This window comes from Vombatus ursinus, unplaced genomic scaffold, assembly GCF_900497805.2.
Source record: "Vombatus ursinus unplaced genomic scaffold, bare-nosed wombat genome assembly UNPS02011369.1, whole genome shotgun sequence".
Classification (NCBI taxonomy): domain Eukaryota; kingdom Metazoa; phylum Chordata; class Mammalia; order Diprotodontia; family Vombatidae; genus Vombatus; species Vombatus ursinus.
In genome coordinates, this window is record NW_020951147.1 from 7,148,236 (window position 1) to 7,163,113 (window position 14,878).

Consider the following 14,878-nt stretch of genomic DNA (forward strand, 5'->3'; position numbering starts at 1 on the left):
CCGGCTGCCCTTGACAGCAGCATCTGAGGTCGAAGAAAACCAGACGAGGGAAAGAGAGCGCTGGGGCCGGGCCTGCGGGGAGCATCTTCCCCCCGGGGAGCAGAAGCCATGCCGAGGCAGCTACAGCCCTTGAAATGACCCAGGGCAGCGGGGCTCGGCCGGCAATCGTGCGCAAGGCCCGGCCCGGTATCATCCATTCAAATAATTGCGTTACTTGTAGCAGCCTGACAGGTGGGGCGGGAGAAAGACAGACAATTCTGGCAGCTCAGACAATGAGCAGCAGGCAGCTGGAACCTGACATCCAGGGCCAGCCAGCTTCCAGGCTCTTAGAACACTGGACTTGGAATTAACAAGGGCTGGGTTTAGACCCACCCAGGAAGCCTAGGAAGCCAGGAAGACAATTCTCAAAGTCGTGTGACTGTGGGCAAGGCATTAGGCTTTATGAGCGTCAGTTTTCACCATCTGTAAAATGGGGATAATAGTGCCTGTATGTACACCTCCTCATAGCATTTTTGAGAGGGTCAGATTCGGTAATAAGTGTAAAGGATGTGGTAAACCTTAGAGAGCTCTAGACAGGTCAGTTATTGCTACTATTATTCTTGTATGCCCTAGAGTAACAAGTAAGGGGCCCGGAAACTATTTTTTAATATTTATTTTTTAATGTATTTTTATTTATTTCATTAACTATTTCCCATTTACATTCTTAACATTCATTCTTTAACACTTTGAGTTCCAAATTCTCTCTTTCTCCTGCTCTTCCCCGACCCCTTGAGAAGGCAAACTGTATGATAGCAGTTATACGTGCGACATATATTTCCATATAGCCATGTTGCAAAAGAAAACACATACACACACATAAAACCAAAAATAGAAAGAAAGTGAAACTGTGCTTTAATCTGTACTTAGAGTTAGTTCATCAGTTCTCTCTCTGGAGGTGGACGGCATTTTTCGTCACGGATCTTGGATTATCATAACAATATTGCTGTTACTGTGTACGATGATGTAGTTGTGCTCACTTCATTTTGCATCAGTTCACAAAAGTCTTCCTAGGTTTTTCTGAAACCACCCCCTTCATCACTTCATATAACACATTAGTACTCCAATCACAATCACACTTGTTCAACCATTCCCCAGTTGATGGGCATTCCCTCAATTTCCAATTCTTTGCCACCACAAAAAGAGTTTCTATAAATATTTTTGTACATAGAGATCCTTTTCTTTTTCCTTTGATCTCTTTGGGATACACACCTAGTAGTGGTATTGCTGGGTCAAAGGGTATGTGTAGTTTGATAGCCCTTTTGGGCATAGTTCCAGGTTGTTCTCCAGAATGGTTAGATCAGTTCACCACTCCACCAGTAGTTAATTGATGTACCTATTTTCCCTCGTCCAACATTTGTCATTTCTTAATGGTGTGAGGTGGGTACCTCAGAATTATTTTAATTTGCGTTTCTCTAATCAATAGTGATTTGGAGCATTTTATATGACTATTGATGGCTTTGATTTCTTCTTCTGAAAACTGCCTGTTCACATTCTTTGACTTTATCAATTAGAGATTGGCTCTTATTTTTATAAATTTGATTTAGTTCCTTATATATTTGACTAACGAGGCCTTTATTAGAGAAACTTGCTGTAAAAGTTTTTTCTGCAGTTTCCTGCATTCCTCCTAATTTTGGCTTCATTAATTTTGTTGTGCAAAAACGTTTTAATGTCATGTAATCAAAATTATCCACTTTACTTCCCACTTTCCTTTCTATCTCTTGTTTGTCCATAAACTCTTCCCTTATCTATCGATCTGACGGGTAACTTTTTCCATACTCCCCTAATTATGAAATCACCCTTTATGTTGAAATCATTTATCCACTTTGACCTTATTTTGGCGTGTGGCCCGAGATGTTAGTCTATGCCTAGTTTCAGCCAAACTGCTTTCCAGCTTTCCCAGTAATTTTTATCAAGCAGTGAGATCTTGCCCCAAGAACTTGGTTCTTCTTTGATTTTATCAAACACTGGATTACTATAATCATTTACTACTATGTAACGTGGACTTGTTATATACTACTATATAGTGTGAATCTATTCCACTGATCCACCACTGTATTTCTTAGCCAGTACTAGATAGTTTTCATTATTACGCTTTGTAATATAGTTTGAGATCCAGTATTGCTAGGTAGTGAAATGCTAATTTTTTAAAGGATTAAAGACAAATAAGTTGTCTGTGATCTTTATGGACCACCAGGGAATTCCCCCCCCTTTTTTTTTTCATTCTTTTAACTAATATGTGTTAAAGCTCCTCATGTATGATGAAGGGCTGCCCTCAGGGCTATGAGAATGCCAAGGAAGCAGAATATAGTTACTGTCCTCAAAACAACAAAAGAATAAAAAGACAGTTGATTAGGAGAGTTCCTCCTTCGCTTCCCCGCCCTCCCAAATACCCACATGAATCGTATGAGCATGCCTTTTCCCTATGGAAAATGTTCAGTCAAGTCCAAACAGAAGTTCCAGGAGGAATTGGTCAATTGTAGGGGAGTGCTGGCAGGTCAGCAGGGAGCTTCCCAGACCAGGTGCAAAGGCCTCGCGGGGACTGGTGGAGCCCAGAGAGGAACGGTCGGGGAATAAGACAACTCCAGATTGGTTTTCAGTGATTGGTGCTACCCCTGAGATGACTGGTGGCTGGGACTCTTGGGAGGCAAGTCAGGCGCATTTGTTGTTCACTCAGTGTGAGGCACTGTGCGAGTACATTGAGGGTACAAAAAATTGCAAAAAGAAAGACGATCCCTGCCCTCAAGGAGCTTCCACTCTGATGGGAGAAGACACATACAAAGCATCTGAAGATCTGGGGGAGGGGGAGGGAAGCATGGCGGCTAAGTGCAAAGGATATCCTTTCTGAGCTCGTCCTCAAGATGAAAGTTCTGAGGGGCAGCTAGGTGGTGCAGTGGGTAGAGCACCAGCCCTGGATTCAGGAGGACCTGAGTTCAAATCCAACCTCAGACATATGACGCTTACTACCTGTGTGACCCTGGGCAAGTCACTTAACCCATTACCTAGCCAAAAAAATTAAAAAAAAAAAAAGTTCTGAGAACTCACCAATGGGAGAAGGGCACCTCCTCTGGACAGAGCCATCTTTTTGCACTGATCCATAAAAGTGAGCCAACGTCTAAGCTTAGGTCCTGGGTAGGGTAGCCTTTCCTGACTACGGTCTCCTCCCACTCACCCCTGTAATGACTGGCTTGGACCCAAGGCATCTGAGAGTTACATCCAATTTTCTATGGCTCTCTTATAAGAGTGAGTGTTCTCTTTTTGTGTGTGTGTGTATGTATGTGTGTGTGAGGCATTTGGGGTCGTGACTTTCCCAGGGTCACACAGCTAGGGAGTGTTATGTGTCTGAGGCCATATTTGAACTCAGGTCCTCCCGACTCCAGGGCCGGTGCTTTATCCACTGTGCCACCTAGCTGCCCCTAAGAGTGGGCATTCTCAACCCAAGAGATGGCAGCATCTGGGGCAGTGGTGGAGGATGGAGATTTTGTAGAACACTGTAGAAATTGAGATGAATTTGCCCATGTGTCCCAAGAGGGGGGTTCATGAACAATCTACCTTCCAGGTATAGGAAGAAGTAATTTCCTAGGTCAAACTTAGTCTCTGGCTAAGGGGACAGATGTATTGAACGTCCTTGGGGGTTTCTTTGAAAGTGACACCATGGGGACAGCTAGGTGGCACAGTGGATAGAGCACTGGCTCTGAAGTCAGGAGGACCTGAGTTCAAGTCTGGCCTGAGACCAAATACTTGACACTTACTAGCTGTGTGACCCTGGGCAAGTCACTTAACCCTAACTGCCTAAAAACCAAAACAAACCAAAAAAAAAAAAAAAAGAAAAAGAAAGAGACACCATGTTTGAGAGTTTCCAGATTTGATTTTTTATCAACCAACCAGTACATTGAGAAGCATCTGCTGAGTACCTGCTGTGGGCTAAAGAGAGAAGGGCACTTGCTGAGCAGTAGACGTTTGGAGAGCAGTGAAGGACTGAGGCCAGAAGATAGGGGAGCAGAAGACCTGTACTTTACTCCCTGATACTGCCATGATTTCAATAGTTCAGGTCTCATGGGAAAGGAATTCCCTGTCTAGCTGGATGTAAACCGCAAGGCCCACTACTAGTCTGAGAAGTAGAGGGTAAGATCAATTGGGAGAGATTCACCAGAAGGTTGGAGTGTTGCCCCACTGGCAACTTCGTGTTCAAATCCTTCTGAAGGAAACTACTATTTGTGAACGCTTTCCAGGGCTTGTATAGGAGATAAGGGTTATATCCTTCCCTTTTACCCACATCTGTGAAATTTTAGACATTCATTTCTAGCCTCAGACAGTCACTGCTGGGCCCACAATGACTGGAGCACTTCAGCCTATTCCAGGGGTGGGGGACCTGCGGTCTCAAGGCCACTTGTGGCCTTCTAGATCCTTGGGTATGGCCTTTTGACTGAGTCCAAGTTTCACAGAACAAATCCTTTTGTTAAGGGGAATCTGTTCTGTGAAGTCTGGATTCAGTCAGAGGGCCGCACTTGAGGACCTAGAGGGCCACATGTGGCCTCAAGACCACAGGTTCCCCACCCCTGATTGTATACCCTGTTTTATACCTTGTCATGACTTTTGCATTGGGGGCAGTACTGGAGAAGGCTGCCTCTAATTTGGGGGTTTAGGGCCCCCTTTCTCACACTCTTTGCTTTTCTAGTTATATAACACCCCAATGCCAGGTGTGGGCCTGTCCTCTTTTGCAGAAGCTTCTTCTGCCAACAGCTAGCTCCCTATTGAACCTGTCTTCCAGACCCTTCAAACTGACAAGGTCACCTCCAACCCCAGATACTTCCACCTTTGTATGGGTTCCCTAAAACCAGGAGAAAACAAACACAGAAAGGGAAAAAGGCAAACAGAGGCTATGGTAGAAACACTTGTGGTTGACACCCCCTTACACTTGCCGTTCCATGGGCAAGGGCACCATAATACCGACCCGAGGAAGACCTGTCCTCTCCCTCAGTCATGTGGTACCACTTGGGAGGTGTTATCCAAAAGAGAACTGGCCTGAGCAGTCTCTGCTTTTAACTGCCACAGTCCCCCACGGCCTCTCACGTGTTAGCAGGATGACTAAGAGACCACCCAGTTTACCGCATCAGATAAAAATGAAAAGTCCTTTCGGGGCTCAGCCGTCAGATGGCCAGAAGTAGCCAGGAAGTATATCATCCCTCCCAGACCCAAGTGATGACTCATCCTGTCCTTGGAAGCCACTAAAGTTTCCAGAGGACCTCTGAGTGTATGCTCGGGGAGATGGCCAGAAGAGGCCAGGAGGGAGCAGAGCTGTGGATTTGAACCCAGGTCCTCAGACTCCAAATCCCGCGTTCCTGTGATTACACCAACCTTGACCACAACATATTCCATGTCTAGTTCCCGCTGTAAGGCTGTTCAGTTGGTTTCTGTTTAGGGGGCTTAAGTGGGCAAACTATCTCATGTGAGCTCAGAACAGTTCTGTGGGGAGGGCCTACGGGCATCACCACCCTCCTGGGGATGCCCCTCCTGGCTTTGCTCTGCCTGGAAAGCCTTCCCTCCCTATCTTTGCCTCTTAGGAGCCCTCGTGTCTTTCAAAACACCACCTTTCCCGACCCAGTGAGGGATTAATGCCTTCCCCCCAAGTAATGGTGTATTTAATCTGTATCTCTTTTGTGTGCATACTTACACACACACATGTATATGCCATCTTCCCCAATAGCACGTATGTTCCTCGAAGGCAGGGACCATCTCACTGTTTGTCTTTGTCATCCCATCCCATAGCACAATGTCTGGCACATAGTAGGAGCTTAATTGTTTGAGTGATTAGAGGATTTATGTGATGTGTTATGGCATTCATTCAAGAAACATTCATAACACCTATCAATAAGTATCTTCTTTGGCCCCCACGAAAAGAGTCTCTAAAATGTTCTTGTACACATGGGTCCTTTTCCTCTTTCTTTGATCTTTGTGTGGTATAGTCCTAGCAGTAGTATATTTGGGATATGTACAGTTCGGTAACTTTGGGGTCTTTGTCCCAAATTGCTGTCCATGGTCTAGTTCCCAGCCTCATGAATGGCGTACTAGGATATGCCTGTTTTTTCCACAGTCCCGTCAACATTTATCCTTTCCCTTTTTTGGAACGTGCTCATTATATAGAAGAGGTAACTGGGTCTCAGAAAGGTTAAGTGACATGTTCACATTATCTCAGGCCCCTCCTGCCTACTTGTTTATCTCTGGGCAAGTTCCTTGTCTCCAGACCTCTGTAAAATGGATTGACTGCAATTTCATTGAATTCAGCAAGCACTTAATAAATACTCTGTGCTAAGAACTAGGGACCCAAAGACAAAACATCCTTGAAAAGGCTTATATTCTACTACTGGGGGAGGAGAATTCCTTGTCTCCGTTCACAAGGGACCCCATTCCAACCCACTTCCTCCAATAGATTGCCCCCTCTATTATCCATGCTCTCTCACTTATTTTCGATCTCTGTCTGTCCACTGACCATACCACCCTCTCCCCATTCAATAAACTCCAATGGCTCCCTATTGCCTCTAGGATCAAATATAAATCCCTCTGTTGGGCCTTCAAAGCCTTTTAAAACCTGGATCCCTCCAACTTTTCTAGTCTTCTTACACTGTATTCCTCCCCCACCCCAGCTTCCACACTATGAACCTCCCTGTTGTTCTTCACACAACGCTCTATCTCCAGACTCCAGGCATTTGTACTGGCTGTGCCCCCAGCCCGGAACGCTCTCCCTTCCTCACGTTTGCCTCCTGCCTTCTTTCAAGCCCAGCTAAAGCCCTATCTTCTATGAGAAGCCTTTCCTGATTTGTCTTAATGCCAGTGCCTTCCCTCTGGCGAATACTTCCCATTTTTCCTGTCTATGTCTTGTTTGTACATAGTTTGTATGTTATCTCCCCCCTTAGTCTGTGAGTCCCAGAAAGCAGGGATGGTTTTTGCCTTTCATTGTATTCCAACACTCACCACAGCCTGGCACATAGTAGACACCTAATAAATGTTTATTGACTTACAAATAAGTGCATACAAAGTGATGTTAATGTTTGTGGTGGAGACAATACTGATGATTGAAAAGGGCAGCAGAAAAGGTGGCTTTTGATCTGCGTCTTGGAAGGACAAGGGTTTCCTAGAGGGAAAGGTAAGAAGGAAAAACATGCCAGGCAAGGTACAGGACCAACCGTCAAGGGGCTGCTGGAAAATGTTTAAGCGCCAGCTCTGGGTGGAGACAAAGGACTCAGAAACACTTAGAAGCTTATTGGGCCTCATTAACATTTTCTCCTTCACTTTCTTAAGTCTAGAGACAATCAGCAAAACAATGAATCAGGCCCTGATTTATATCTGCCTGAATTCTGAGGTGTAAATGCTCGCAATGACTTTAACAGTCTCTGGCTCATGAAGTCTGAAGGCCCTGAGTTCAAATCCAGCCTCAGACCAAACAGTTGACACTTACTAGCCGTGTGACTCTGGCCAAGTCACTTAACCCCAATTGCCAAAAAAGAGAAAAAAATACATAAAATCAAAAACAATCTAAAATACATAAAATCAAAAAACAATCTCTGGCTCTCGCTCACCCCTCAGCACAACCTTTGCAAAGGCACTGAGGTAGGATATGAATCTGTGTGTGAGTTTGAGTGAGGGTGGGGTATGAGGGGGAGTTGAGAATAGTAAATAGGCTGCAAAGCCCCATCCAGTTTTCAATCTTGTGATTCTATGACCCTTGCTGTTTACTTAAATGACTTGTTCCGTCCTGTCTGACTCTCCTTGACCCCATTTGGGTTTTTCTTGGCAGAGACACTGGAGTAGTTTGCCATTTCCTTCTCCAGTTCATTTTACAGGTGAGAAAACTGAGGCAAACTGGGTGATGTGACTTGCCCCAGGGTCACAGAGATATTAAGTGTCTAAGGCTAGATTTGAACTCAGGAAGATGAGTCTTCCTGCTCCAGGCTCTCTGTCCACTGCACTACCCAGCTGCCCCCTACTTAAATGCCTACTTCCATTTAATTTTTTGCTGTAGGATTTCCCATAGTTCCATTCACTCACTAATTCAACGAATATCTTTTGAATGTCTAATATGTGCAAGACTCACGTCTCCAGTCTCCTTCCTAAGCCAGTCCCAGTTTAAAAGGGCTGATATTGGAAATACTCCCCACCTTGGATTTAAGCCAACAAACATGCTGTGTTCCCATTCTTTTCATTTTATGGTGGAGAAGGAGGTTAACCAGTGCCCAAGGAGACCTACTGGTGAGGGCTGGGGCTTACAGTCCATGACTCCACAGTTCCCAGGCTGTTGCTAAACACTGACCTGGCCGGTGGCCAGGCTGCATTGCACACTTTCTACCTGGACTGTGGCCCCGACTTTCCAGTCTGCAAGAAAGGGGTGGGGAGGGGAGAAAACTCCTCTCTCTCTGGCACTGAGGAACCAGTGGTGCGCTAGAATGGAATCTGGAGTCACTGGCCTTGGGTTCGAATCTTATTTCAGACTCTGTCGGCCTCAGTTTTCTTATTTGTAAAATAAGGGGAGAAGCTGGACTAAAATATCTTTCTCTGGGGCCTTCAAACTCAGAACAACAAAACCCCCTTTTGATTTTGTGACCACTTTAATGAGTAAGGGAAATTGTAAAATAAGCCAGGGTGCAGAGCTGGAGAGCACAGTGGGCCTGGGGTGGAAATTCCTCAATGGCCCCAACTTCTGCTTTTCTCCTATAGCCCTAGAAAGCACAGTGCTTGGCCCATGGGAGGAAAAAGGGAAAGGAAGAGGATAAGCATTGCTCTGGTGCCTAGTGTGTGCCCGGCTTCTTGCAAATGTTTTCTCCTTTGAACCTCACAGCAAGCCTGGGAAGGAGGTGCTCTTATGATCCCCATTTTACAGTAGAGGAAACTGAGGCTGTGAGAGAGTCAGGGACCTGCCCTGGATCACACAACTAGGAAGTGTCCCAGGCACTTTTGACTCAGGTCTTCTTGACCTTGGCAGCTAGATGGTAGAGTGAGAGCGCTGGGCCTGGATCAGGGAGATTTGGGTTCAAATCCCACCTCAGAAACGTCCTAGCTGTGTGACCCTGGGCAAGTCACATTTGCCTCAGTTTCCTCATCTGTAAAACGAGCTAGAGAAAGAAATGGCAAACCAGTCCAGTATCTCTGCCGAGAAAACCCCGAAAGGGGAAAACCGCTCAACAACAACTTGTTGACCCTAGGCTCAGTGCTCTGGCCCCTGTGCTTAATAGATGCTGGCTGATTGACGAAATTGGCTGATCTGTGGTTTGTCCTGTCCCCTGCCGGGGCAGAACCCAACCCCCAAGGCTTGCCAGGCAGTTGTTCAGTGTTGTTATGCCTCCGACTCCCCCAGTTCTCCCACCCCCCCATCATCCCCCCCAAAGCCTTGAACTTGGCAAGTGAAGTTCTCCTCCATCAGACTCACAGTCCAGCAGCAGGCCCAGACTGGAGTCTCTCCAGTTTGCTAGGACTTGCCACGGCTTGAGCTCCGCTGGCACTGCCTGTGGAACCCCGGGTCGCCCACAGACCGTGATGAGTCATAGGAGGAGGCCTTCGGTGGAGAAAAGGTCAATGGGACAGGAAAGGACCCTGTGCTCCTGGGCACTCCTTTGTGGCTGGGGCGGGGGAGCGGGATCAGAGGGATGTTTGCTTGTGCCCCATGCCTTCTCCACCCCTGCCTGGGCACATTCCAGCTGCTCAGGCAGGGGCCTCCGAATGGCCTGTTTCTGGGTTGGGCAGCCATCCACCACCAGCACCACTGTGGCCTGTGTGCTGCCCTCCGAGTGTGTGTGTGTGTGTGTGTATGAGTGTGTAGGTGTGAGTATGTGAACGTATATGAAATTGTGTGTGTGTATATGGGAATGTGTCGTGTGTAATATGTGCCTGTATATGGGAAGGTATGTACGTAAGAGCATGTGGGCAGATGTGTGTATGTGTGTGTGCATATATATGTGTATGTATGCATGTGAGGGTGCCATTTCAGAACAACCAAGCAGAGAGGGCGGTGTCGGCTGTGTGGAAAACAGGAACTCCTTCTGGGTCCATACCCTGATATTTCTGCTTGCTGCTAACCTCTGAACCTTCCCAGCCCTGCCATTTATGACCCCCTAGACTCTGGACAAGGCCCTTCCCTCTGTGAGTTTGTACAATGGGGGCAGGGGCGGAGAATCTCTAAGCTCAGAACCCTGCAGGTCTAAGAAGGAGCCAGCTCCTGGTTTTTATTACGAGATTTCGCTGGCAAAAAAAGGAGGACCACAGCCTCCTCTCCAGCCTCTTCTCCTCCGAAGGTCTTTCTTTGGTCTATGCTTTGTATTCTCTTTAATATGGACCCATTGTCTCCTGGACAGGCACGAAGCTTCTGGAAGGCAGGGTTGGATTCCTTTTGATCTTGAAGTCTCCAGGACCTTGGGTGGTGCCAGGCACATAGTAGATCCTTAACCAATGGGGGTTGATTCATGGTCAGCAGAAGTGGCTTCTGTTCTAGACATGGTTCTTGCTGAGAGACCCGGGGCAGGTCACCGACGCTCTCTGTGTCTCAAATTCCTCATCTGTAAAATGGAAATGACAACATCTCTCATTCTTCTCTCAAGCAGCAGTTTGGATGATTAAGTGAGATAATGTATATAAAATATATTGCAAACTTTTGTTGTTATATTGGAGTGGTTTGCCATTTCCTTCTCCAGCTCATTTTCCAGATGAGGAAACTGAGGCAAACAGGTTAAGCAACTTGGCAGAGATACTAGAGTGGTTTGTCATTTCCTTCTCCAGCTCATTTTTTTTTTTTTTTTATAGATGAGTAAACTGAAGCAAACAGGGTGAAGTGACTTGCCCAGGGTCATACAGCTATTAAGTGTCTGAGGTTAGATTTGAACTCAGGAAGATGAGTCTTCTGCCCCGGGCTCTATACACTGTGGCGCCACCTAGCTGCCCATTACAAAATTTAAAGGGTTATAAAAATGCCAGTTCTCATGACACATGCTTGACATTGTATATTATGTGATATTATATTATGGTTTGCATACTGCTTCATAGTATGTTGTACATATATGAAACCTGAGTTCGAATGCTGCCTCTGGCCCTCACAGGCGAGGTGTATCTAAGAACTTTAGTGTTCACCTCTATAAAATGGGACTAGTAATACTGCACCAGAGGGTTGCTGCCAAGACTGAATGAGATGATGTTTTTAGAGAGTTATGGGCATCAGCTGTTATTATAAAGTCTCCTGTGCCCTCAACACTCATCAGAATAATAAGACTCCACAATAATAAAGCATGTCAAGTGTTTTTCCTCATGACAATCCTTTGAAGGAGCTTGTGTAGCCCTTATTTGAACCCTTTTCAACAAGGAAGAAACCGCCGCCCATGACCACAGAGCTGCCCAGTGGCAGGATCAGAACTCAAACCCAGGTCTCCTGACTCCGCTTGCCTTTCGAAGAGGCCACTAGAGCCACCATCCAGGGAACAAAATCAGTGAGCAAACAATCATTTATTGAGTAATTACTGTATACAAAGCCCCACTCTGAGTCCTGACCGGGATCCAGTTCAGATAAGATAAAGAAGGGCCCCTGGGCTCCCCGAGTGGATGGACGAGAACATGCAGCTTTGGAATCAGAGTTGGAGGTTCGAAGCCCACCCCCTCTCTGGGCCTCACCTTCTCCTTATGTTAAATGAAAGGACTGGACTAGTGGCCTCGGAGGTGCCTTCCAGCTCAGTGTTTGCTCCTAGGTCCTTGATTTCTACCCAATTCCTTGGGCTGGTTGCTCTGAGGCCCCTGGAATAAAATATGATGAAGGGACTGGGCAGGACCTGAAAGAAGGTGGTCAGGAGGGCGGGTGGAGGGGTGGGGGGTGCAGACAAGGGCTCTGCCTGTGGCTTCTCCCACTCCCCTCCTACAGCACTTTTGGAGGTCACTAAGTCTAATCCCCTCAGGAGGAGCCTGGGCCCCAGACAGGGGTAAGTGACTGCCCCAAAGCCTCACATAGCAGAACTGGGATGCTCATCTGGGTTTTCTGACTTCACATTCCGAGGCTATTTCTACAACATAAATGCGGCCCAACCTGGGCCTCTCAGGTGTGGTCCGAAGTGCTCAGAGGCTTCAGAATGACTGGGAGGATGGATGGTGACCAATAAGCAAGCCTGGCCAGAGAGAAGGCTCTTTCTGGGGGTGGCTGAGGGCCAGTGATGATGCAGCAGTTACGCTGGTGACAGCCTAGACCATGCTGCTGCTGCTGGAGTTCAGTATCCTGCCCTTCCTCCTCTGTGGGCTCCAGGCGACTTTTAAAATACAGCGATGGCTCACTTGTAGGCCAATGGAAGGGTCCTTAGAGATCATTTAGTCTCACCCTCTCATTTTACAGAAGAGAATAGAGACCTGGGGAAGGGAAGGGACACAGCCAAGGTTACACATCCAGTTGGTGGCCATGGAGATCAGAAACCAGTGCGGAAGGGCAGGATCTGCCTTTTCTGTGGCCTCAGAGAGAGTGCTTTAGGACCCAATCTCTCTCAGGTAGACTGTGATTGTTTTCCTTTTTCTTTGAAAAACATTTTTTATTTGGCCCTTAATAAATGCTTGTTAACTTTTTTTTTTTTGCTATCCCTTTTTATTTTTTTTATATTTAATTATTTTTAGTTTTCAACATTCACTTCCATAAGATTTTGAGTTTTAAATTTTCTCCCCCTTCCCCAGAAGGTGTACAATCTGATACAGGCTCTACATAGATATTCATGTTAAGCATATTTTCCCATTAGTCATGATATAAAGAACAATTAGAACTAATGGGAGGAACCACAAGAATCCAGCAATAAGACAAAACAACAAAGGAAGAGGAGAGCAAATAGTCTGCTTCCATCTGCATTCAGATTCCATATTTCTTTCTCTGGGTGTGGATAGAAATTTCCATCATGAATCTTTTGGAATTGTCTTAGATTCTTGCTTTGCTGCAGTCATCCTACAGTGTTCTTCAGGTTCTGCTCATTTCACTCCGCATCAGTTCATGTAAGTCTTTCCAAGTTTTAATGCTTGTTGGCTTGTTGACCAAGTACTGAAGGTCAGCATACCTGAGGCAGTGAATTTAAGTTCAGCTCAGGCTTGAGCTTGGCTTTGCCATCTTTCACCCTTTTGATCTTGGGCATGACATATGCCCTCCCTGGGCTCAGTTTATTCATTTGTAAAATGAAGGATTTGGATGAAATGAGCTCCAAGGTTGGTTCCAGTGTGCTGTAGGGAGCCCCAGATTTAGCGTTAGAAGTCCTGGGTTAAAGCTCGCTGCAGGCATGTCACTGAATTTCTTTGGGCCTCAACAACAAAAAAGTAAAAAATAATCCTTAACACCTTTGGGTGTCATGATTATTCCCCTTTCCAGGCCTCAGTTTCCCCATTTAGAAAATGTACAGGATGGTCTGGATAGGCTGCAAGCCTCACATAGCTCTAGGCCCCCACTTTCTCCCCCTTCTTTTCTCTCTCCCCCTCCCTTCCACTTGGCCTGCTGGGAGTTGTAGTTCGGCGCGACAGTAAGGCTAAGTGATCTGGTTACATGGCGTATGTATCGCCACAACAGTGAATGCCGCTGTAGGGCCCGGCCTGCTTTGTTTTTATCTTTGCAGCTGCAGCAGCAGCAGCCCCTCACTGGAACAGGCCTGGACCCTCGTAGGTGCTGGTTTGGACACGAGGCGCCGGACACGCTGTCCAGCCCGCAGGAAGCCCGTAGGCGGGCCATCCCCTGAGCGCCTGCGTCGCCGCTTGGCCTTCTGGGAGTTATGGTGCCTTGGAATGCTGAGCGCCAGATATACGAGCTTCCCTTTCCCGCTCCCGCGCTTCCGCGTGGACTGCTGGGAGTTGTGGTTTCTTGGGAGCTCCGGAGCCTGGATGGGCGCGAGAGTGGGACTACGTTATCCAGGAGGCCGCGGCGGGCGGGGCTGCCACGCGGGCCCCGCCCCTGGCCACTGGCCCGGCCCGGGTGCGCGTGCGCAGCCCGTTTCTCCTCGCACCCGAGGCCCCGCCCGTCCCCCGCCCGTTTCCCGCCCAGCTCCGCCTGCCCGCCCGCCCGCTAGCTCGCCCGCCCTCAGGCCCGGCCCGGCCCCGGCCCCGGCCCGCCCTTCCCCTGCCGCCCGGGCTGATGAGGAGGCGGCTCCATGTTTTCTTTTCTGCGAGCGGCGGCGGCCTCGACAGAAAGCGGGGAGAACACAGGTAACCCCGCGCCCCCCGAGCCCCGGGCCCTTCCTGCCTCAGTGTCCGCCCCCTTAAAACAAGGCCACAGGACTGAGTGGTCTTGGGGGTCCCTGCCCCTCGCTGCCCCTCAGCTTCTCTGCCCGTGAAGGGAGGGGCTTAGGCCGGGTGGTCTCCAGGCCCCCTCCCTCCCCAGCCTCAGTTTTCCCATCTGTATAATGAGGTCGTTATACTAGGTGCTCCCATTAGACCCTTCCCCTTCCGTAGGCCTCAGTTTCCCTGTCAGCAAAAAGAGTTACATGGCTCCTCCTTCCCCTGCCTTGGTGTTGGGCTGGGTGGGTGGGTGGGTGGGGTCTTTTTTGCCATCTAGGTGGGTTCCTTCTTTCAACCTCCTTGTCCCTGCGTATTCCTGGCTTGTGCCCCAGAGCAGTGGGGTAAGGGACCCCTCCCCTGTGCCCCCTGCCCAGAGCAGTGGGGTAAGGGACCCCTCCTCTGTGCCCTCTGCCTAGAGCAATGGGGGAGGGGGCATCCTTCCCCTGTGCCTCCTGCCCAGAGCAATGGGGTAAGGGACCCCTCCTCTGTGCCCCCTGCCCAGAGCACTGGGGGAGGGGGCATCCTTCCCCTGTGCCCCCTGCCCAGAGCAGTGTGGGGGAGGGGGCATCCTTCCCCTGTGCCCCCTGCC

The 14,878-nt window shown here is 48.1% G+C and overlaps 1 protein-coding gene across 1 annotated transcript in view; it reads left to right on the forward strand.

Annotated features, from left to right (window-relative positions):
* Nucleotides 1–14,121: 14,121 nt before the first annotated feature.
* ATL3 (atlastin GTPase 3) overlaps nt 14,122–14,878 on the forward strand; it is a 32,198-nt gene continuing 31,441 nt past the window's right edge. Inside the window, exon 1 of the mRNA XM_027856356.1 lies at nt 14,122–14,217. The gene's annotated coding sequence lies outside the window, so the exon portion shown is untranslated. The remainder of the gene's footprint in view (nt 14,218–14,878) is intronic.